Source organism: Pseudonaja textilis, chromosome Z, assembly GCF_049901715.1.
Source record: "Pseudonaja textilis isolate UNSWEBS1 chromosome Z, rPseTex1.2, whole genome shotgun sequence".
Lineage (NCBI taxonomy): Eukaryota > Metazoa > Chordata > Lepidosauria > Squamata > Elapidae > Pseudonaja > Pseudonaja textilis.
The window spans coordinates 82,437,202-82,461,552 of record NC_142008.1 but is presented as its reverse complement, the minus strand read 5'-3'; the positions used below and the strand labels follow the sequence as shown (position 1 = coordinate 82,461,552).

The window sequence follows — 24,351 nt, the reverse complement described above, 5'->3', positions numbered from 1 at the left end:
CACTTGGGTCAACTTCCTCCATGGCTAGGTCCACAAAGGCCTTGGGCCCTCTTCCTGCCCTAATGGATCTCACATATTTCAACCTCTTGCCTTGCTCCACTTATGTCTTCCAAAAATCATATATAGTGGCTTGATTTGTTCCCTCATTTTCAAGCAAGTCACAGAATCCTAAGGTGGAAAAGGACCATGGATGTTCTATAATTTACTTTTTTTTTTTAGTATCTTTGAATTAGTCTTGACTCCTAGCAACTGTTTAGACAAGTCCCTGTAAATTTTTTGGCAATGTTTTTCAGAAGTAGTTTTCCCTTATAGCCATGATACCGAAGCTGTGGCATGCGTGCCACAGGTGGCACGCAGAGCCCTTTGTGCGGGCACACGAGCCCCAGGTAAACTTACCTCACTGCACATGCACGCACTCCCAGCTGATTTTCAGGCCATTTTCAGCTTGCCAGAGGCTTGAGGGATGCCTCTTCAGGCTTTGCAGACTGAAAAATAGACCAGTTTGCCACTTCCTCTATTTCCAGAAATACTGAAAATGATAAAACGGGCACATTTTTTAGCTGGCAGAGGCAACCCTTGAGCCTTTGGCAGGCCGAAAAAGGCCTCAATCAGGCTGAAAATCAGCTGGGAGGTGCAATGCAGGTAAGGGCGGCGGGAGGGGAATTGCATGTGCATGCGCAGGAGGCATGGGGGGCTGTGCGTATTACCTTCTGGATGCGAGCAGGCTGAAAATCAGCTGGGAGGTGCAGTGTAGGTAAGGGGGCGGTGGGAAGGGAACCGTGCGCATGTGCAGGGGGCATGAGGGGACTGCACGCATTGCCTTCTGGATGCTGGCACACGAGCGCACGTGCATGCAATTTTGGGCGCAGGAGCCCAGAAAGGTTAGCTACCACTGCCTTATGGAATCCTAAGCCTGGAAAGGAACTTGGAGGTCTTTGTATTTAATTCCCTACTATTTTCAGCAATAGTCTGATCTCTTTCGTCTGCAACTCCATGTTGCACTGCCTTTCACTCCCCTTTCTCCTTTAGCTGGTAATACCACCATATAAACTAATACATTTACTCTAGCATTGGTAGTTAGGGATTGACAGATTCTCTAGACAACATCCTTTGTTCATTACATATATTTTAATGATGAACTATTTTGGAAACTTCAAATTTGAACCTCTTCCTATAAGAGGTAAATTACCTTTGTACGTTTAATTTTATGTAGTATTATGAATAAATTTCAACAAGAATAAATATTTCAACAAGGTTGTCTTATACATTGTACTAAATCCTACATTACCAAATGAATATTTGCTAATTTTTTCCCTGTGATTTTCTTCATATTTATGACTATTTTGTAATCTCCAAAATTTTGCCTGTAATATTGTGCCAAGCTGATACTTTGAAGGATGGTCCCATGTCAAGAATTGAAATTTTGTAAAAGACATAAATGGGTTTGGGATAATTCATAAAGAGATAGACCTTGCTTAACAAATGTCCTATTTAGAAATAGTTCAAAATTACAATGCTCTAGAAAGCTAACTTTGTGACCAGTCTTTGCATTTATAACCATTGCAGTGTCCCCACAGTCATGTGGTTATTATTCGGGTGCTTCACAACTGCCTGGCATTTGCAGCTGTCGAATATCCTGTGGTCATTTGATTGTCAATTGTGCATTTTATAGCTGACTTCTAATAAGCAGAACCAATGCTTTTGAAAACTTAAGCTTTATTCTGGAATCCTGATTTCTCTGGTTTGCAAGTTGTATTCAACTGCTTAAAATGCATATTTTAGCAAATGCTTTGCCTCAAATTTCTGATTTATCTTATTCATGCACATAAATACATAAGCTAAGTATCACTCATGCCTCATCACAAAATCTTCAGAACTGTAAATCCTATAAACTTGAAATTTGACACAGATAATCAGAGTTGGTAGGGACCTTGTAGGTCATCTAGTACAACCCCCCACCCAAGCAGGAGACCCTATACCATTTCTGACAAATGACAGTCCAATCTCTTCTTGAAGGTCCCAAGTGATGGCGCTCTCACAACGTCTGAGGGCAAAGTGTTCCATTGGTTAATTGTTCTCACTGTCAGAAAGTTTCTCTTTATATCCAGGTTAAATCTGTCCTTGTTCAGTTTCCATCCATTATTCCTTGTCTGGCCTACAGGTGCTTTAGAAAATAGCTTGAACCCTTCCACCCTGTGGAAGCTCCTCAACTATTGGAAGACTGCTATCATGTCTCCCCTGGTCGTTCTCTTTACTAGACTAGCCAAGCCCAGTTCCTGTAACCGTTCTTCATATGTTTTAGTCTCTAGTCTCCTAATCATCCTAGTTGCTCTTCTCTGTACTTTTTCTAGAGTCTCAACATCTTTTTTATAATGTGGTGACCAAAACTGGATGCAGTACTCTAGATGTGGTCTTATTAAGGCTTTATAGAGTGGTATTAGTACCTCCCTTGATGTTGATTGTATCCCTCTGTTAATACAATTTAGGATTGCATTAGCTTTTTTGGCGGCTGCTGCACACTGCTTGACTCATATTTAGCTGGTTGTCCACTAAGACTCCAAGACCCCTCTCACAGTTACTGCTATTGAGCCTGGTTTCACCCAGTCTATATGTGTACTTTTGCTTTTTCTTGCCTAAGTGGAGGACTTTACTTTTCTCTACATTGAATTTCATTTTATTAGATATGGCCCAGTGTTCTAGTCTGCCAAGATCCATCTGTATCTTGAGCCTGTCTTCTTGCGTGTTAGCTATTCCTGCCAGCTTAGTATTATCGGCAAATTTTGTAAGTTCCCCTTCTATTCCCTCATCTAAGTCCTTAATGAAGATATTGAAGAGTACTGGGCCTAAGACGGAACCTTGTGGCACCCCACTGCTTATTTCCCTCCATATAGACTTAGACCCATTAAGGACTACTCGTTGAGTATGGTTTGTCAGCCAGTTGCGAGTTCATCTAGTGGTGGTGCTATCTTTTCCACCTTTTTCTAGCTTACTAAGAAGTAGATGTGGTCTACTTTGTAGAATGCCTTGCTGAAATCTAAATATATTATGTTCACAGTATTTTGTTGGTCTACTAATTTAGTCACTTTGTTGAAGAATGAAATAAGATTGGTTTGGCATGATCTGTTCTTAACAAACCCATGCTGACTGCTAGTTATTACCTTCTAGATGTTGGCAGATCTGTTATTTTATTATGTCCTTGCTACTGATGCCTCCTTGGCAGGTTGGGGTGTCCATTTAGATTCCCTCTGGGCTCAAGGTTTATGGTCTGAATAGGAACAGGCTCACAGCATCAATTGGTTAGAACTTAGATCTGTTTGTTTGGCCCTGAGGAAGTTTCTCTCCCAGGTGTCTGGCTCTAACGTCCTGGTTATGACTGACAATGTGGCCACAAAAGCCCATATCAATAGACAAGGAGGTACCAGGTCCCTTTCATTTATGACAAAGGCGGAGTCCGGGGTCAGGTGGGTGGAACAACACCTTCTGTCGATCAGAGCTGAGCATATCTCTGGATCAGATAATGTACAGGCAGAATTGCTCAGCAGGATGACCATTGACCATGCTGAATGGCAATTACATCCTTCTCTATTTCATCAAATCTCTCTGTGTTTTGGATTGCCAGTAGTGGATTTGTTTGCCATGTCCCTTAATGCCCACTTGCCCAGATTTTATACTAGATATTTCTCCCAGGGGGCAGAATGCTCCAGCTGGCTTTCTGGATTACTGTATGCTTTTCCACCTTTGCCACTGATCTCAGCAGTGATTCGAAAGCTCTTGTTGGAGTGTGCCGAAATTATATTGGTGGCTCCTTTCTGCCCTCGCCGGCATTGATTTGCTGATTTGATGGGCCGGTCAGTGATCCCCCCTTGGCGGATTCCTAAGGAGAATGTCTCTCTTCTCCAGATATCGCTGTCTCATCTGGAGCCCCAGTAGCTGCAACTGGCAGTTTGGCGATTGAGTGGGGCATTTTAAAAAATGCCAAACTCTCCAACAAGATTATCCAAACCATTCAGACCTCCAGGCGACCTTCTACAATTTGTATTTATGAAGCTACTTGGCAATCCTTCTCAGCTTGATGTGTCACATCCAACATCTCACCTTTACAAGCCTCAGTGGCTGCGGTCCGGGAATTTCTACAGGCAGGCCTGGACAAGGGTCTTTCCCTCAACACTCTCCTCAGGCAGATGTCCTCCATCTCATCGGTATTGACTTGTGAAAAGTTAGAATCTTTGATTCAGCACCCTACGGTCTGTAGGTTTCTCAGAGGAGCGATCAACCTTTGTCCTCCTATGATGCATAGGTACCCCACTTGTGATCTGACCAAAGTCTTGCAGTCCCTCATGAAACCTACATTTGAACTGCTTCAACAGTCCAGTCTTCATCTCCTCATCCTATAAGTGGCATTCCTGGTGGCAGTCACATCTGCGAGGAGAGTTTCGGAGTTGGTCACACACTCAGTTCATCCTAATCTCTGTCTTTTCCATCCTCATCGGGTGGTTTTAAGGTTGGACGAACACCTCTTTCCACAGAGCTCAGGAATTGGTCCTTCTGGACTTTTGTCATCATCTGATCCATGAGTTGGAGAAGACTTGGCACGCTTTGGATGTGCGCAGGACTTTAAATATATATATTAAACATACTGCTGCATTCCGCAGGATGGGGTCTTTGTTTTGTTCTTTCCAACCTTTCTCTTTGGGGGGAAAGGTGACTTCATCTACACTGAGTAGATGGATCAAGGCTTGCATAGCTCGAGCCTATTCCAGCAGGTCCCTGCCAATTCCCAGGGGCATCACAGCCCATTCCACTCGTAGTGCAGCTACAGCGGTGGCTTGGGCTACGCAGACGTTGGTGGAGGATATCTGCAGGGCAGCCACCTGGACTTCATCTTTGCCTTTCATCCATCACTACTGCCTGGACTCCTTCGCTTCAGCAGATGCGGCGTTTGGTAGACAGGTCCTGTTATGATATGTACAGAATAACCCTTGAATAACAAGAATATGCACATGGAAACGTTTATGAGAATAGTTATGAATAATTATCCAGCCATGTGGTCTCTCATGAAAAAAAGACACTATGCAAAGTTGTCTTGGGATGAGAGCGCAGAGAGAACTCAGAAACCCTCTTTTATTAGAAGCAATCTTTGTTAACGTAGCAATTTTGTTAATGTCCTGTCACAAATGCATTACATCACACAACATGCACTGATCATTCGCATAAAGCATACAAGGCTGCAGAGTTTAAGTTTGCTACAGTTCTGGTTAAGAAATGGCAACAATTTGTCTTTGCTCCTTGCTCCGTGTTCCAGCCAACCACCAGAAGGCTCCGTTGTCCTAGCACGTACACAAAGAACAAAGAATCATAGTTCCCACATCTCCCCTGTTTTTCCTTTTTAAGAGACAGGAGTGTTTTAGTCCCAACAACAGTCTTTGTCAGGCGCGTGAGGCAAGAGTGCTGTGCATGCTGATGTTATCCACGGCGTTAGTGACTTCTTCAACCATCACAAACATCTTGTCCTCGTCTGGGTGCGTCATAGGTTGGCTCTCCTATCTAATCTTCGGATGGCAGTGGTTCATATGTGTTAGTTATTTGTTGATTCCAGAGAGCCATTACCTGCGCAGTGGCTTTTTCTCAGCCAAGAAGGATAAACTGTTAGAAATAGTGCGTACAAAGATGGGTAATACACAAGGCAATACAACACATCCGCAGCAATCATACCAATGAGCGCTACAATAGCTTGCAAACCAGGCAATTTTTGGAACCAGGATCCAAACATGTCTCTAAAATCAAGACCTAAAAACGATATTGTACCCCCTTAGATTCAGGTAAGTGAGTGTACAAGCAAATGGGATTACATTTGTCAGTGGTACATGAAGTAGAGCTTGATTTAACAGTGATATTAATATTTTGAGGGCCTCTTACTTGAGCAGAGTCATTAGGTGGGGTGTACCAGTAGTTGTAAACAGTGGTGGCTCCCACGTTAGTCCCGGACACCTTTTGAAAGAGATATTTCTTTTCCTGTAGATAAGATCTCTGCCAGCTGTGTGAGCTGCAGGTAACTCCTGCAGCGTCATTAGGACCTTGACCTTTGCTGATGGCAAGGCAAGCATCAAAGCATACTGAAGTGTTGGTACCCCCGAGTGATATTATGGGTTATGTACCCATTTTTGTTTGACTGGTAGAGAACATTCCTGCAAGATCAGAACTGGAGCCATCTTTGTTTGCATAGACAAATAGGGATGCTGTAATGGGTCCCACTGCCTTGGGCTCATAGCACTGAATGCCTTCGGCAGTGTAACATCGCGCATATTGAGTGTTGTTATGCAGACAAGGGGAGACGCAAGTCGTGAGTTGCACTCAGGCTTCAAGGTAGGATAGATCAGGGTGGATTGGGTTTCGTTCCGCTGCGGTAGTTTTTGATGCAGGCGTCGCAGGAGGATGGGTGGCTGTCATATCGGCAGGAACGATGTGGAAACCCAGGAGGCTAATGATGAATGCAGTGGGCAGCTTCATGATGCTGATCTAGGCAAGGCTGGTTTGGGTGAAAAGGCCTCACTTGTCGTCCGGGGACCCAGGTGGTGGCGTTGTTGTAGGAAACAGCCGCGTGCCCCCATCCCCAGGTTATAAGTTCAGCTGGCCCGTGCCATGTGGGATCTGGCAACTGTCGAAAGTAGACTGGAGGTCTAGGAGCATCCTTGGATGGAGAGCAAAAGTGTCGAGAGGCAGCAGAAGAAGCAGGTGTGCCAGACTCATTCAGGAAATTCAGTGTAAATAAGCACAAGTTAAGCTTGTTTTGCAGCATGGGTAGCCCTGGGGTGAGTTTCCCCATCGAGTTTTGAACTTTGTCAAGAGCATTCTTTAGGGTCAGATTGGCTCTTTCTACTATGGCCTGCCCTTGAGAATTGTATGGAATGCCAAATTTGTGCAAAATGCCCCATTGTTTACAAAAGGTAGCAAAGTTGGTACTAGTATAGGCGGGGCCATTATCAGTTTTTAATTCTGAGGACTTTCCCAGGCACGCAAATGACTGGATGCAGTGGTTAATGACATGTTTTGTGGTCTCTGCTGTTTGCGGGGAGGCCATGATGAACCCTGAGTATGTGTCCACTAAAACATGGATATATTTCCATGGTGCAAAAGGCGCATACTGGGTTACATCCATTTGCCAAATTTGGCAGGCTTTTTAAGCCTCTGGGATTTACTCCCATTGGCAGGGCAGGGCTTGCTTGCTGCAAGTAGGGCATTGTTGAATAATTGCAGCAGCCTCTTGGGCGATGATTTGGAATTCCTTCATAAGAGCCCTTTTATTTTGATGAAAATAGTTATGACTGTCCCAAGGGTTAGGGAGAAAGAGAAAAGCGGATAGAATAGTAGCAGCGGATGCGACTGAGTAACTTTTGTGCGCCATTGCCCTTCTGAAAACCAGGCACAGGCACCATATTGCTTCCCTCCATCTGCATATATAGTGATCGCAGAGGGAATGGGGGCTGTGGATTCTATTAATTGCCAATTAAAAGGAACCAGCTTAAGTAAATTAAGCTGGCAATCTGCAGGGAGATGGCAGGAAATAGTCACCGGCCATTCTCCCATTACAATTTGTAATGACTCTGAATTCAATAGCATTACCTCCCAATTGGACAATGACATGGGGACATATAGTACAGAGGGTTCAATAGCCATTAGGGCTTTACAACGTTGATGCCCTTTGTGAATAAGTATAGAGAAGAGCAAAGGTTTGGGGTTAATGGATTTCACAGAGGGTATGAGGCAGATGTATCCATTCTAGGATGAGAAGTTTAGAGAGACTTGAGCAAGAATTGCAGTAGGTAAGCACAGAAGGAGAGCAAGAGAAAGAAGAGGGATTGGGTGAGGGGGTCAGGAGAAGGGGGAGGTTTACAGACCTCATTTGCCTCACGGGGGCAGTCGGTTTAAGAGACACAGGCACCACAGCGGGGGCAAGAGTTGTACAGCAGGATTCACATAGGGAGGGGTCCAGAAAGGGGGCCAAGTAGGGGTTGCTCTAGAGAGGAGAGAGACTCAAAAACCACCCTCCAAGCAATTAATATAGACGAAGGGGCCCTAGGACTTGCATGAAGGTATTTTCCAATCTCCTTCCATACTGTAGTTTTGATACTGCCTTTAGCCGGATAAGAAGGGCAGTGTTGCCAAATGTATTCTAGGAGTTCCTCAATAGAGGTTTTTGGGAGGGGGCATGAAGGTGCCCCCTTTTTAAAGTAAAAAAATTTGTTTGGTCAATTCTCTGATTTCCTGAATGTGAGCTGCCTGCTCCTTAGAGAATCTACCACCCATACTCACGAGGGATCCGTTGTTGCCAGCGATTCAAGCGGATGGGGTGCACCAAGTCTATTCCAGACGATGAGAATGGGTGTGCCAAAGACGTATCTCTTTTGAGTGGATCACGTCGGGTCACCAGTTGTGGTGGTCTCTCATGAAAAGAAGACACTACATGCAAAGTTGTCTTGGGATGAGGCGCAGAGAGAACTCAGAAACCCTCTTTTATTAGAAGCAATCTTTGTTAACGTAGCAATTTTGTTAATGTCCTATCACAAATGCATTACATCACACAACATGCACTGATCATTCGCATAAAGTATACAAGGCTGCAGAGTTTAAGTTTGCTACAGTTCTGGTTAAGAAATGGCAACAATTTGTCTTTGCTCCTTGCTCCGTGTTCCAGCCAACCACCAGAAGGCTCCATTGTCCTAGCACATACACAAAGAACAAAGAATCATAGTTCCCACACAGCCACACAGAGAAACACTAAATTGAGTTAAAGTTTACTTTAAGAAATAGCACAGTCCAATAAACGGTCTAGGTCATATACGTTTTAACAGTCCAAAGAATATCCAATTACAAAGTCTTCTTACTGGTTGCCTTTGTCATTTACAGTAAACAAAAATATCAAAGTATAAGCACAGCATAAATACAGCAGAGAATCTTAGATAGCAACAGAATGTCAGAGACAGAATGTCAGAGGGAACAAGCTATGATTTCTAGCTCCCTCTTATGGTAATTTGCAATATAATCAACCAATTGGAATATAGTATAAATCAATACATTGATTTTGAGTTAAAGCTACAAACATACATCGTTGGTTTATATATTGCCAGCCCAACTCATTGGTGTACAGATTCCTAACATTCTCTCCTTTGGGTAGGTCAATATATAATACATTACATCTTTAAACCATAACCATAATTCACAACACTCTTTATGCTTAATTGCACCTTGCACAGTCATGCAGGATTCTAACTGAATTAATTTATTTTGAATACACTGTCTAATGTTCAAATATCTTAAAGCACTATGTTTAGACCTTGTTTTAACAGCTAAATTAGTAGCCATATTAATTGCAGATTGATTGTCTTCATAAATAATAAACGGATCACGTACAGTAATTCCAACATCCTTCAACAATTGTTTATAATATATCAATTCTGTACACATTAATGATAAACATGAGAATTCCATCCTATTAAAGCATTACCCAACATTACCATAATACCTGATGTTGACTTATGAGTCATTATATCAGTAGCAAAACTTGCATTAGCATATGCAGTTAACACTAATTCATTATTTTATTCTAAATATAATGAATAATGGATTGTGTGTTTTAACCTAATTATTCGTTTAGCTGTCCTAACCATAGCCTGTAATGTTTGTCCTCTACGTTCAATATATGAGTTATGTTGTGGTCTATAAGGAGCAGAATGCTTATGTTCAATGCCAGCTTTCTGTAACATGGCTTCAAGTTTTCTATTGGTAAATTCAGTACCTTTATCTGTTACTAAGCTAATAACTTTCTGTTTCTTTTTCCTTTCAGCAAATTTTAGCCAGTTTACAAAATGCTGGTATATTTCTGTCTTCGTTTTCATTAAATAACAGAAACCATATCTGGAAAAACGATCAATTACAATTAATATGTAACAGGCTTTACCTAAACTAGGTTTCTTAGGTCCAATAATATCAGCAAAAACAACCTCTAATGGTTCACTTGTTTTGAATCAATTTACCCTATTTGCGGGAGTTACCTTGCTTTTTTCTTGATTGCAAGCATTGCAATTTAAATACTTTGTACAAGGTTTTAATTTTATACCATTAGATAACTCAACAGTTTTCTTTAGCATTTTGAAATTTATATGTCCCATACGTCTATGGAGCAGATGAATACATTCATTGTGAGGTTTTTTATTCTCATAAACTGAGTTTATCTCCCTGAAAGGTTACAACAAATCCTGCTTTTACCATTGCTCTTACAGATAGCAAATTAAATATCAGTCTAGGTACATAGAACATCGGTAAACGTTCATCAATACATGAACAATATGCAGTACCTTCTCCATATGCTCTCGGTTTCCATCCATTAGCTAATGATACATGCTGTTTAATGTCATGTTAACAAAACTCTCTTTTAGTTATACACTGCGATACTCCACTGTCAACTACCCATATATCATGGTTTACAGTTGTAGTTGTACTTGATATGGCTAAACTAACATCTTTATAAGCTCTCTGTATATTAATAGCATTCTGTTTCTTACCCTTTTTTTACAGTATTTGGCTATATGACCTTTAGCCCCACAAGAAAAACATTTCCTAACAATATAGGCAGTTGAAGACAGTTTTTTTTTCCTGTGGTTGTCTTTCTCTCAGTTGATTTCTATCTTGCCTTCTTCTTGCTCTTCTAACAGTCTTCCAGTTATGCCAGTTAATGTAAGTTCATCTCTGTTTAAAACTTCCAGTGAAGACATAATCATCATAAGTTTCATCCAAAGAAGAAAGAATGATGTAAACTTGATGCAACTCCAAGAAAATCAGCTCCTTTTCTTGTAGCTCTTGTAAAGTCCTTTTCTTAAACTCCAAATGAGCTAACATATTGCCACCTTTTATAAGACAGGCTCTAAACATATTCACCATGAATATGGACTAGGTGCTGATCACTCAGTGTCAGTCCAGTTATACTAAGAGCCTTTTCATTATCCCGGTTAAAGTCAACTATTTTCTTTTTATTTTCATTCAATGGGTCCCAAGCTGTTACATCCGGTGGACTATTAACTACAGTCCATAATCCATCTTTACGCAAAAGTAGGCTGCACTTCATAGACCAGGAAACATAGTTTGTTTTATCCAACCGGATTATCTGGGATATACTGGTTGACTGTTCTTGTGCCATTGATAGTTTAGCAATAAACCGCAATCAGCTGTCTGAATATGAAACTGTATATATTCACACTGATTCTCAGTATCTCTCTGGGCCCATAAACAATGTTATGATATGTACAGAATAATCCTTGAGTAACAAGGATATGCACATGGAAACTTTTATGAGAATAGTTATGAATAATTATCCAGCCACACACAGATACACTAAATTTCCTTGTTAGGCAAGAAAGGTCAGCCCCACCCTAGGGGTAGATTCCTTTCATGGGACCCGGAGTGGTGGTGGTCCTGCTAATATTCTTGTTTTTCTTTTCTTAGAGGCAATCCAATCTGTTGCAATCCAATCACAAAAACTGGGGAGGAGTCACCCAGAGTGGGCAGAGCTAGGCTTATAAGCCTTTTGCACAGACTCAATCCTAAGCAGCTAATGAAGAGTATCACCCATCCTGACCTGTCTTGCCTAACAAGGAAAAGTGTTCAGGTAAACAATGCCTAGTTCATTTAACATGATTCAATCAATGAATCCTCAGGTTATGAATGTAATTGGCAGGCTCTATTACATTCATAACTCAAGGATTACTTGTACAAAGTGGATCTCACAGTTGGTGCTAAAATATCTAGTAATCTTTCATCACACTTAGTTGCTGTGTTATTTTTAGGAAAAGTCCCATTCTTTGAATTTCTCTTCTCCCCGCTCCCCTTCCTCTGTATTAGACAGCAGGAAGGGAGATAGTAAGATGGCCCTGGTGGCTGACAGGTTGAGTCTGATTCACTGCTTGAGTATTAAGATAATCATGCTAATTAGTTAGTAAGTAATGAAATCATATGCTGATACTGTAACTGAACTTTCTGAGTATCAACTTGTTCACTATGAACCTGTTTCCTGTTACCTTGCTACATTGTTGGATACATTCTAAAATATATTTTTTCTAAACTGCTTTTCTCATCTCAGCTATTCTGGTATGAAATTTAAGTATAGTAGCTTCTTTCATGATTATTGTCTTAATCTATTTTTCATAGTCTTTTGTGCTTGTTCTCAAACATGATGGGTTATTTAAAATAAAATTGTGTTTTATGACACTTGTTAAATTGTTTCTAGAGCATAGTGATAAATCTGTTGAAGATATCAATTTCAAACTGCTACTTATGTGGATTTTAAAATCCTACTTTAGCTTGTATCTCAGTTATAAAACATTTTATGCATTATATGTCAGTCATATATTTTCCCACGTCACAGTCTGTGTTAATGATAAACTTTTGAAATATGTCCGTTCTTTGTTTGCATTTTAATATAAGGGTTTGTTTTTGTTTACCCTTTACATGCAGTAATTTAAAAGATTAAGCCAACTCTTCATCTGTTCTCTGTGGGAACATTTTGTGTCTTTCTATAATACAGCTATTAGAGGACTAAATGGATTCATGTGACTAGAAGTTGTCTTGATTGGGTTAGAATTAAATACATCCTTTCAAGCCAAACAATCCCCCCCCCCCCACTTACATAGTCTTTTGTGCTTGTTGGCTCAATCATTGGATTTAATGATTGGATGGATGAATTGAGACTTGTGGGAATTTAAAATAGAACTAGGCTTTCCCACTCTTAAAGTGGGAAAGAGGATGTCTTGATTACAGGGTTTAATGGTGGTAAAGGAAAGCTTATAGAATTGTTTCTGATTACTGACAGGCTCATATCCAAAATCTTTAAGTGTGTAATCCAATCCAAAATCTGTAGTGGTATACTCATAGGTTAACAACCTTTTTGACAATTAAATGTTGATCTTCACATAATATTTATAACACTAATGCAGGGCTACTAGCAGCATTGCTGTATAAAAAGAGAATATTGATGTTAACCCTGCTAGATGGCAGCATTTAATTCACCTTGAATGATCTTTAAAGCTAAGCAGAATCAGTTTTTGTGCTGGGATAAGAATTTTTTAAAAAAATAACAGGTTAGATTGGATTTTTTTTAAAAAGCAGTGGCAGAAATTTTCAAAATAAAAATTATTGCTCAGGCATGGGATGTGCAAGAGTTTTGGGGCCATATTTACCTCTTGAACTGCAGATTCTACATCACTATTATGTACCTAAACTCCATGATTAACAAAATTAAAAATTTAGGGTTATCTTAAAGAATTGTAACAGTTAAAATATTCATTTATTTAAAAAGAGAACTATTTAAAGGGGAGGGGAGTGATATCTAGGGTGAACATAATAGTTTAAACCAGGGATATCAAAATCAAGGCCTGGGGGCTGGATGTGCTTAGATCTGGCCCACGAGCCTACCCTGGAAACAGTGAAAAGGCACCTGACTCCTACCACCTGTTTACTACACCTGGAGGCGATCATAGATACCTTAGTATGTGAAGTTTATTATGCGAACACCTTGTCCACACTCGCTCAGACCCCCAAGGTCAAACACAACCCTGATAGAATCAAGTTTGACACCTCTGGTTTAAACAGAGGTCTAAAACATACTACAATTGGTGCTTCCTAGTGGTCACCAGACAAGTTCCATAGTTTGAATAATTGCCACTTACAAACTGTAATATATTTTCTACAGTTGTCCAGATCTGCATTTGGAAAATGTTAATTATTTGTTGAATATTTTTTGTGATAGCAAGATGATCCTGAACTTGGTTATGTAGCTAATGTGTTGAACTTGGCTACATAGCTAATATACCGTTAGTATATTTAATATATTAGATATGTATCAATTGTTGTGGCACCAATTGTGGTGTATTTTGAATGAGTTATATGTATTGCTGACTACCCAGTCAGCATGATTAATAGCTGCAGTTTCTGGATAATGCACAAAGGTAACTGCATAAAATGTTCTTTTGCAATCTGTAAACACAGTATCACAATGATATGCTACCACTATCTAGGAAATACCATATTTGGTATAATAAAACGAAGGTACTATTAAATGTCCTGCAAAAGTCACTTGTAACTCTAATGATAGTAATGAACTTTGGCTCACCCCAAATAATTTACCTATTTTTTTCTAAGGGTATCCAAGGTAGAACAGAAATAAATCAATGGCCTTCTTTGATTTAGATCACAAGGAAAGAGCTAGGTGTTTTCTGTGTACAACCTTGTCCTTAAAATCCTAAATATAATCTCTACAAACTTCATCTATACGTTAAATATATTGCACAACATATAGTAATAACTTGTGGTACTATCTACAAGAGATTAATCAGGATTGATCTTAATAGGACCTGGTTTCTGCAAGGAAAGTTTGATGTCATGAAACCAAATTTTACCACATAGTGATGTGACCATGAAAAAGGTCATTTTTCACAACCCCTGTATATAGATTTGATTGAAAATATACTCTGATCTATTCATTGTCTGATGATAGCATGGACGTTGATGGAATGAAATAAAACCAAAAAATCTTAATAAATAATCATATAATTCAAGTACAGGTTTCATATTATCAGTAAGATTAAATGGGGTCCTAGTTTTGGAGAGCTTGAAGAACATTGGTACTCTTTTCTTGTGGATTTCAATATTTCTATACTTAAAGTAAAAAATGTAAAACATCATAAAAGGGAAAACAACATTTTCATGTCAAATGAATACATCCAGGCTAAAACCAAAATGAACAAAATATTATTTTTTGTTGTTTCTGCCAGTACCATAAAATGTGTGCTTGTGTGCATTGGGTGTCATTTTAATTTTTAATAAAGAAATGCTTTGGTTAAAATCATGTTATAACATGTAGTATGCAGTAATATGGATGTGATTATAATCAAACTCCTGTATCCTCACAATATCCAATCTCTTAAATTTGCTGAATACTCCTCATGAAAGTTCTTAGGCAAATGATAAACAGAAGCTTAACAACATAGAAGATTTGTGTCATGCATCTAAAATCATAAAGTAATTACCTAATCATTTAATAGAGTTTGAAATGTATACATTTATAAAATTTCATCTTCATTTTAAAACTACTTAAGCTAAAATCCTCAGTTTGAAAAATTATTTTTGGGCTATGTAAAAATTGCTTTGCATTGCTAGATTTACAGCTTGATTAGAAACTGAAGCAGTATTTAAGTACAATGTATTTTTTTCTTTTTTTCTAATTCAACTATTCAACTACAAAAAAGTTTGTGAAGTATTTCCTGGCATACCCCCCCTCTCTCCCTCCCTCCCACCCCCTTACAACTAATATAAAATTGGGGTAAGTAATTCCAACTATTATAAAAATAATATGTGTGAAAAGAAGATTTTAAAATGTTACCCAGAATTAAAATAAATTTTCCCTTGTATTTATTCAGAGGAGGGAGACAGATTAACAGGAACTCTTTTAAATGGAATTAAATTAAATTAAATTAAATTGGTATAACTACTGTAATCATGACGTTATGCTGTGTTTTAAGTATCCGCCCTATTTAAAATACCCTGCTAAGAGGAGGCATATTTTTACCTTGAATATAAACCCTGGTTGATACTTAGGAGCCTTGTCCTGCTTTGCAGTTCTGTCAATGAGTTGCTCTGTAAGTTACAGGACATTTCACTTTGCTTGGGATCTCAGCTCCTGAGGTGTGACTGCTGAATATGATAGGGTATCTATTTTAGACATTAGGAATGTATTTGTGACTAGCAAGGCATAGTTGCTGAAAGAATTAACTTGGCATCTTTTTCAAACAGCTTAGAAGTACCAAGTGAGTTTATATGTATTTTTAATTTTTAACTAAATGAATTCAAATTTTATAAAATGCATATATTTATTTTTTACTGAATTAGAATAAAAACGAATCTTTTGCATGATTTCAGTTTTGTATTGGGGATAAAATGTTTTTTCTGATAAATATTTTAAGGGTTTTTTTAATAAGGAAAAGAAATTAAAATAGTTAAATTCTGACAAATGTTAAGTTTCTTTCCCTGGTAAAGAAAGAATTATTTTTCCTGGGAAATGCTGATGTGTTTATCTCATAAATTGTATCTTTTGTGTGTGTATCTGTCATATTCAACTATTCTCTCTATCTCTCTCTGAGTGTGTATTATCCCGAAGGCTTGCAATTAATATGTTGATATATGCGATAATTATGTTAGTATTTATTATTATTATAAACTTAGTTCTAAAAGATTGACAAAATTTATTTAGTAATATAGTACTAAAAAGACTTAGAAATTTCTAAAAACATTTCTAGAAGTCCAGACAAAAGCTGAGTACATTGAGGATTTAATTATTAAAGGTGTAGTTAGGGCTAATAGTCAAAAGTTATTATGCATGATAGATTGGATGTTATTTCTGATAATTTTATGTTTCTACCTGCTGCTTCTGAGTAACAGAAATACTTTTTAGTTGATACCTAAGGTCAATTATACAGAGAGATCTCTGGTTATTAGAAGGTAAAAAGTAAGACAAAATAGATTTATCAATTGGCAGGAGTTGTCCCTAGATAATTAGACTATCAATAATATTCAAATGTTCAGTAGCTTAATTTTTCTTATGGGAGAAGGCCCTGTTCTTTCAGGGTAAAATGCTTTTAAGTTAATATTGAAAGGACTGGAGTTCTCCATCATGGAATTTCTTTGTGGGCATGATGGAACATGTATCTTTTAAAATCTTGCAAAGCACTTATAGTTTATTCATCTGCTTCCTGTAAACAAACTCCATAACTCAGCAGGATTAACCCTGAAATTTTCTCAAATAAAACTTGAAGGATAACAATTGCAATTTGTTTATAGTTGTTGATTTTCTTTTGAATACAATATTTACTGACAACTGCCTTTCCATGAATTCTGATCTTGCTTCTATAAACATCTTGCATGACTGAGCACCTTTACCTCCGATACTATCTTTGTCTTGACTATGCCTTTTCAAGGTTGAAAAGATAAAATCAACTCTAGGTTTGCCTAGGTTAAAATTTTACACTTCCTGAATTTTTAAAATTTCTGATTTTTAAAAAACATATCCATTTAATAAAAAGGAATTTTTAATTTGTCTGCTGTATTTTTTTCTAAAACTACTGAAACCTGGTGCATACTTAGTGTTTTCCAATTTTAAAGATTATTTGCCTGAATAGTGCTTTAAATATAGTGCTTTGTTAAAAAGTCAAGTCTGTATTTGACACTTTATAATCTGACTACAGCTAGCCCTCAACTTATGACTACAATTGAGTCCAAAATTTATGTTGTTAAGTGAGATATTTGTAAAATGAGTTTTGCCCTATTTTATGACATTTCTAGCCAAAGTTAAGTGAATCATTGCAGTTCTTAAGTTAGTAACATGGTTATTAATTGAATTGAATTGAATTGACTTTGCTTGTCAGAAAGACACAAAAGAGGATCACATGACCCCAGCACACTGCAACTGGCATAAATATGAACCAATTCATCCAAATTTTGATTACATGACCATAGGGATGCTGCAACGGTCATAAGTACAAAAAAATGGTCATAAATCACTTTTTTCAGTGCTGTTGTAACTTAGAACAGTCACTTGTAAGTTGAGGACTACCTATGGCGGGGGGGTTGTCTGTGAAGTTATATCATACAGTTAAACACGTAGCATTGATACAAATATGGAGTCAGTATTCCTGGTAAGAGAATACTTCATCTTTTCTTTTGTTTAAAACTGTAAAGGGCTTTGGAAGGCTATTTGTAATAGAAATAAATATAGTAATATCTCTTTTTTAATTTGCATGTTCTAAATGTGCTTAATTAAAATGTGTTTTTTATAAAGTCAAATTAAATTGTTTGCTGCACTAACTTAACCAGAGGAACTTGGTGGACAAAAATGTACATTTTACATTAATACATAATTTTACAATAGTTCCAATAACATGAAAACAAACTTGAGAAAAAATGATTTTTAATGCTTAATGAAACCATTTTTGTGAACTCACTATAAAGTTTCCAAAAATATAGAAATACATAATGGAGTAATATTTCATAGTATAAATTGCTTTGTTTAGGCATAAACAAAGTTTTGGACTGAAAAGAAGAATTAAAAGAAAAATTGGTGAGTAACTGGGGAGGCAAAATGCTTTTATTTTGAAAACGTTGAAAATGGTGCTATCTTAGAAGGATTGTGGTAATAGGAATTGGGAAAATATTTTAAAAAATGACGTAGCATTGCCAAAGATTACATTTGAGGACTATTTAGATTATGAGATGAGATTTGAAGGGAGTGGTAGAGGAAGAGAAAAGGGGGATAGATGTACGCTTCAAGTTGTAAGGAAGGTAGGGTAGAAATTACCAGCAGCATTGATGTTATTTAATTAGGCAGTGAAATGCCTGCTAGCAAATAACCAAGCTTGGAAAACACCAAGGACTCCAATGGGGAGAGGAAATTCATTTTATGACTTTTATTCTCCTATAAGCTTCTTTGAGAGTCTAGGATGGGATAGATTCCTCCCTATTACATCATAAAGCTGAGTCTGCCGTATAAAAGGCCAGCCTCTAGCCAGGTCCCCCAACTTTGATTCAGCTCCTAGTCAAAACAAGCTTCGTGTCTTGGAAGCAGAGTTAAGGATCATAGCTAGCAATTAGCTGGAAAAGGTTGCAGATTTGATCTCAAGCCTCTGATACACAGCTGCTCCGAGGCTAAAAGTTTCACTTCTGGGTTTATCTCTTCGCTCGGGGCTCTTAGAGCCTATAGAGCAACAAAGGCCCTCCAACAATTTCTCCTCTTGCAGGCGGCCATTTTATTACCTCAGCACAAAGCATGAGGCTGGTGGCCATTTTAATTGCCAGAAGCATCGGTTTGTCTTATCCTGTAGCAATATTCTGAGAGAACTATCCCAGTGAGATCAGGGGACACATATTGAGGGTTGCTTCCAGCACCTCTTGTGTACCCCTGGTTTGAACATGGAGGCCTCCAAGCAGACAGAAGCCTCTGGATTAGAGGTACATGCATCCCTGGCCCAGAAGGAAAAAAAAAAGGAAGAGGCAGCATGGCCAGTAAGCTCAAAGGGAAGTAGTGGCAAAAATCAGGGCCAAAGCCTTCGCTCCAAAGAAAGTTTCCCAACTGAACTAAAGGCTGAAAAAAGGAGGCATGCTGCGCTCAAAAGGCAGCTTGCTAAAACTCTGGACCAAATGAGGGGATGTTTGCAGCAGACTTTCCTTCCAATGGAAGCACAGGTTGGCCAAATTGTGGGGCCCAGGGAAGAGGGAGTCCACTCTTTTTCCTTCTCCTATACTGAAACCTGGTCTCCTATGGTAACAGAGGAGGAAGGGGGTCCCCAAGACCTTGGCAAATCAGAACCCCATTTTCTTCAGGCCCCTACAATTCCACCTCCCAACGAGACCACTCAGGGTAGCATTAGACATAGGCCCGAAGCTACTTTCACCCCCACTGCTGCTGGCCTATGTCCTAGAGAAGCCCACTCAGGCAGTGGTTCCTCTGACATTTCCCTAGTAGTCTCTTCTGCCATTCAGTGAGGATTAGCACAGGGCTTCCAACAGTTCTTTCACCCTTTGGGGGGTGAACAAGATTGGTTTCCCAATCCCTCTTTAGAGGCCCCTCCTAAACACAGGGAATACCCTAGACCTCAAGAGGTTGATAGGCCCTTTGCTCAATCTGATTGGGGGAATTATGGGGAAAGGGATTACTCACTCCCCTCAGAGCATAGCCATTCCTCTGGGTCAGAGGAAGAAGAGGGTGAGATCAGAGATCCGTATATGTTTGAGGCAGAAAGCTTCCTCCAGGACCAGCCCCCCCATGGAGGTCTTTAAACCAGCCTTATTTAAACCCCTTTTACAGAAGGCCTTAGTCACTGCCCAATTGACCCCGGAGGAGGTGCCACCTGAACCCCAGAGGGATCCTTCCACCTAAAGGGATACTCCTTTCTCTAAACTTGTGGTCTACACAGAGATTCTTCCTTCTCCTCTGTTATTTTTGGACCTTGTTAAAGTACAGTGTGCCACCCCTGCTGCTGGGCCTAGACCGATCACACGATCGGTATTTCTACAATGTAGAACCAGCCTTGGCCTCTACCCTTGTGGTCCCTTTGGTAGATGCTCCAGTAGTGGCCTCCTTCTCTTCCTCTGGCACCCCCACCGAACCAGAGGACGTGCTCAAGTCTGAGGACAAAAGATCAGAGCTAATGCTCATATGTAACTATCAGGCCTCAGCTTGGGTTGTCCGAGCATGAACAGCAGTGTCATTTTTTACCAGAGCCTCACTCAGCTGGCTGCATCAGTTACAGGAGCGCCTTTCTCCATTTGATTTTAGATCTCACCAAGATCTAAACAAAATTATTGCAGTGGCTGAATTTACAGCAGATGCCACTCTGAATTCAGCAAAATTCACCTCCAGAGCCATGGCCTCTCGATCACAGCTAGACGACTACTTTGGCTCCGGAACTGGCAATCCGAATCTGGCATTGGCTCCTTATGCAGGTGAGAAACTCTTCGGTGATACCCTGGATCCATATTTGATTGAGACCAGGGATAAGAGGAAGGTCCTCTCCTCGACAGGTAAGAGGGCAAATTACCACCCAACCCCTTACTTCTGTCCCTCATCTTTCCGGGCCAAACCTTCCCCTTGCTCTCCTGTCATCAGAGGGAGGAGCAACGCCCTGAGGCTAATAACCGACAATAGCACCAATCTAAGGGTAGACGGCCCTATCGAGGAGGAGGGGGCCTTCCGAAGCTCCAAGTAAACACTTGTTCCTCCCTCCCATTGGAGGTCACCTGGCCTTCTTTATCACCAGATGGGAGGAGTCTACATCGGATGCCTGGGTCCTCAATACAATCAGATCGAGCCTGCAACTAGAATTCCTTTTGCCGCCTCCACATTTTGTGATTTGCCCCGTATCATGGGATGGTACAAAAAGGGCCCTAATGGAATTGGCCATCCAGCATCTTGTCAATATTAGGGCCATTCAACCAGTTCCTGTGCATCAGCAAGGGCAAGGGTTTTCTTCCAGGCTTTTTGTGGTTCCAAAGGCATCTGGGGTGGGGTGCCATCCTAGATCTGAAGTTTTTAAACAGGTTCATCCCATACAGGCATTTCAAAATGCAGACCTTGCATTCCATCCTAGAGAGCGTTCGGGAGGGCAACCTCCTCTCTTCCATAAACTTTATGGAGGCCTACTTCCAGATTCCTATCTGGCATCATCACCGCCAGTTTCTTCATTTTTCCTATCAGTACAGGCATTTCCAATACCAGGCCCTTCCTTTTGGGCTGTCATTGGTGGCTACCCTTTAGGCGGTTTCTGTCAGACTTCAGTGTTACCTGGATGACATCTTAATCCAGTCCACATCAATACAATCTGCCCTATAATCTGCCCTTGGCTCATAGACTGCTGGGAAAGATGATCTCTTGCATTGGTATTGTCCTGTGGGCAAGACTGCACTCACTGACTCTTCAATGGTTCCTACTCCCCTTTCAACGAGCAGGCACCAACAACTCTTACTCTGGGGGCAGATCCTTCCACAGGTTCTGTGCTCGTTCCGCTTTGGAGGGAGCAACCATTCAAAGAGCCGGACAGATTGCTGATCAAAACAGATGCCAGCCTCCAGGGCTGGGGGGGCCATGCTGGATGGCGTGATGGCCCAGGGATGTTGATCATTGGCAGAGGGGTCTTGTCCGATAAACTGGTTGGAACTTAGAGCTATCTTTCTGGCCCTCTAACACTTCCATTCAAGGGTGACAGGGGGCCATGTACTGAAGATAATGGACAATGTGGCTGCAAAGGCACATGTCAACAGATGGGGGGAACAAAGTCCAGGACCTAGGGTGTTGGACGGAGAGGAATCTTCTGTCCATCAGGGCGGATCACATATCTGGGGTTGACAACTCTCAGGCTGACTGGCTGAGTCGGAATGTGGTTGACCATGTGGAATGGAGCCTCCACCCCCTCTGTTCAGGTAACTATCCATCAAGTTCAGCACTCTCTCTGTAGACCTGTTTGCATCTCCCCTGAATGCTCAGGTAAGCAGATACTTCACCAGATTCTACACTCAGGGAGTTGAGACGCACTTTGGGGCAGATGGCCCCCAGGTCTCCTCTACGCCTTCCCCCCTCTTCCGATCATTCCGGTGGTCATTTGGAAGATGTTGGAGGAGCTGATTCTCCTGGCACCTCATTGGCCCAGGAGACCCTGGTATGCGGATCTGATGAACCTATTGGTTGCCCACATTGGATAATCCCAGACCACAGGGTCTCGCTTCTCCAGGGACCCCTGGTTCATCTGGAGCCACAATGGTTTCACCTAACCATGTGGCACTTGAGTGGCAACACCTGAGAGATTTGAACATTCTGGATTGAGTCATCCTCACTATTCATGCCACACATAAACTTTCCACTACACTCATTTACAATGCCACATGGTTTTCTGCCAGTGGTGCCAGAAGGTGGACCGGGTTTCCACCATAGCATCTTTAGCTAATGTTCTAATGTTCTTTCAGGATGGGTTGGATAAGGGGTTTTCACCCAATACTCTCCACTGCCAGGTGGTGGCCCTATCGACCATTATCCACTGGGATCATTTTTTATCCCTGTCACATCACCCTTCTGTGCACAGGTTCCTGATAGGAGCCACTAATATCCACCCACCGGCGATCCACAGATATCCCTCATGGGAGTTTCCCAAGCTGCTACAGGCGTTAACAGAATCGCCTTTTGAACCCTTCAGATCAGTTTCACTTCAGTTCCTAACTTATAAGGTAGTTTTTGGGGTCGCCATTACTTCAGCTAGGAGAGTGTCTGAGCTTGCAGCTCTATCAGGGAGGATCTCTGTTCCTTCCATGACAACAGGGTGGGCCTGCATTTGGACCCCACCTTTGTCCCTAAAGTTAATACCTGGTTTCATAGGGCCCAAGAAATCGTGCTACCAGATTTCTGCCCTAATCCTACCCATCATCTAGAACACAAATGGCATAAGCTAGATGTTAAGAGGGCTTTACGTATTTACATCAAACATACATCAACATTCTGGAAAACTGAGGCCTTGTTTGTCTTTTTCTCTCATAATTCATTGGGTTGCAAGACCTCCCCTCCCACTTTAAGCAGGTGGATTAGATCCTGTATTGCCAAAGCCTACATCACTTTGTCCATTCCAGTGCCAGCTAGACTCATGGCCTATTCCACCAGGAGAGCTGCTACTTCGGCCGCTTGGGCTACTCAAGCTTTGCTGGAGAGCAGCTACCTGGGCATCTCTGTCTCCCTTCATTAGACATTACCAAATTGATTCCTTCGCTTTGGCAGATACGGCCTTTGGAAGAAGGGTTCTTCAAAGAGTTGTCCCTCAGGCGAAATAAACTCCTGGACATGGGCCTTCCCATGGACTTGTTGGCTTTGGTATGTCTCATCCTGGACTCTCAAAGCAGCGTATAGGAGAATGGGTGTTGGTATAATTACCTGAAAACGCCCTTCTATCTATGCTGCAAAAGAGTCCAGCCCCACCCTTATTATGTCCAGTACTGTTGGGCGTGGGTTGTTTTCTAACAATAATGTTCCTTGCTTCCTTAGACACTCAGAGTCTGTCAAGTATCTTTGCCAAAGCTGGGGGACCTGGCTTGAGGCTGGCCTTTTATATGGCAGACTCAGCTTTATGACATAATAGGGAGGAGTCTAACCCATCTTGGACTCTCAAAGCAGCGTATAGGAGAATAAAAGACTCTCTTCCAGTGTAGATAGAAAGGGCATTCTCAGGTAATTATACCAATGCCCAATATGGTATCTCTTTTCCTTCCTCATGGGTAGTACACATTTGTTATACTTATCATATTTTCTTATCTCACATTTCTTAGCATATTCTATGTTATAAAACATGAAACTTCGATATTTATGGAACTTGTGTTCAAAAATGATGCTTCTCGGGAAGGCTAAAGGTCACTATATATGCCTGCTACCGTCTGATAAGTTGTCCCTGAATGTGTTCTAAAGTTGAAATTAAAACACTTATCTAAATCCTTACTGCCAGCAGAATGGTACAAAAAGATCTAAACTATTCAATAGCAAACTACTGTGATAGCAAACTGGTGGGAATATCATTTCAGATTAATGTTAGATTGAGGGGCTTAAAGAAGATTAATTGTATATTTCTGTGTTTGTTTGGCTTTTTTTGGTTTTTATGAAGTTATCATTCTACATGTATCTATGAGTTGAAATCATCCAGAACAGATTTTTTTTCTGGCTTTATGGCTCACTTTGAACAATTCTCATATATTTTGTCTCTCATACATATCCATATATTTATACAAATA

General features: G+C 40.4%; 1 protein-coding gene across 9 annotated transcripts in view; it reads left to right on the top strand.

Moving 5' to 3' along the window:
• SLC20A2 (solute carrier family 20 member 2) overlaps nucleotides 1-24,351 on the top strand; it is a 74,391-nt gene that overhangs the window by 19,628 nt on the left and 30,412 nt on the right. The window contains exon 2 of one of the 9 annotated variants that reach the window (XM_087916277.1): nucleotides 11,497-11,651. The exons of 7 other annotated variants lie outside the window; for them this stretch is intronic. The gene's annotated coding sequence lies outside the window, so the exon portion shown is untranslated. Of the gene's footprint in view, nucleotides 1-11,496; nucleotides 11,652-15,691; nucleotides 15,852-24,351 lie in introns of those variants that run through there. One more of the 9 variants, XM_087916278.1, reaches the window with a different exon arrangement.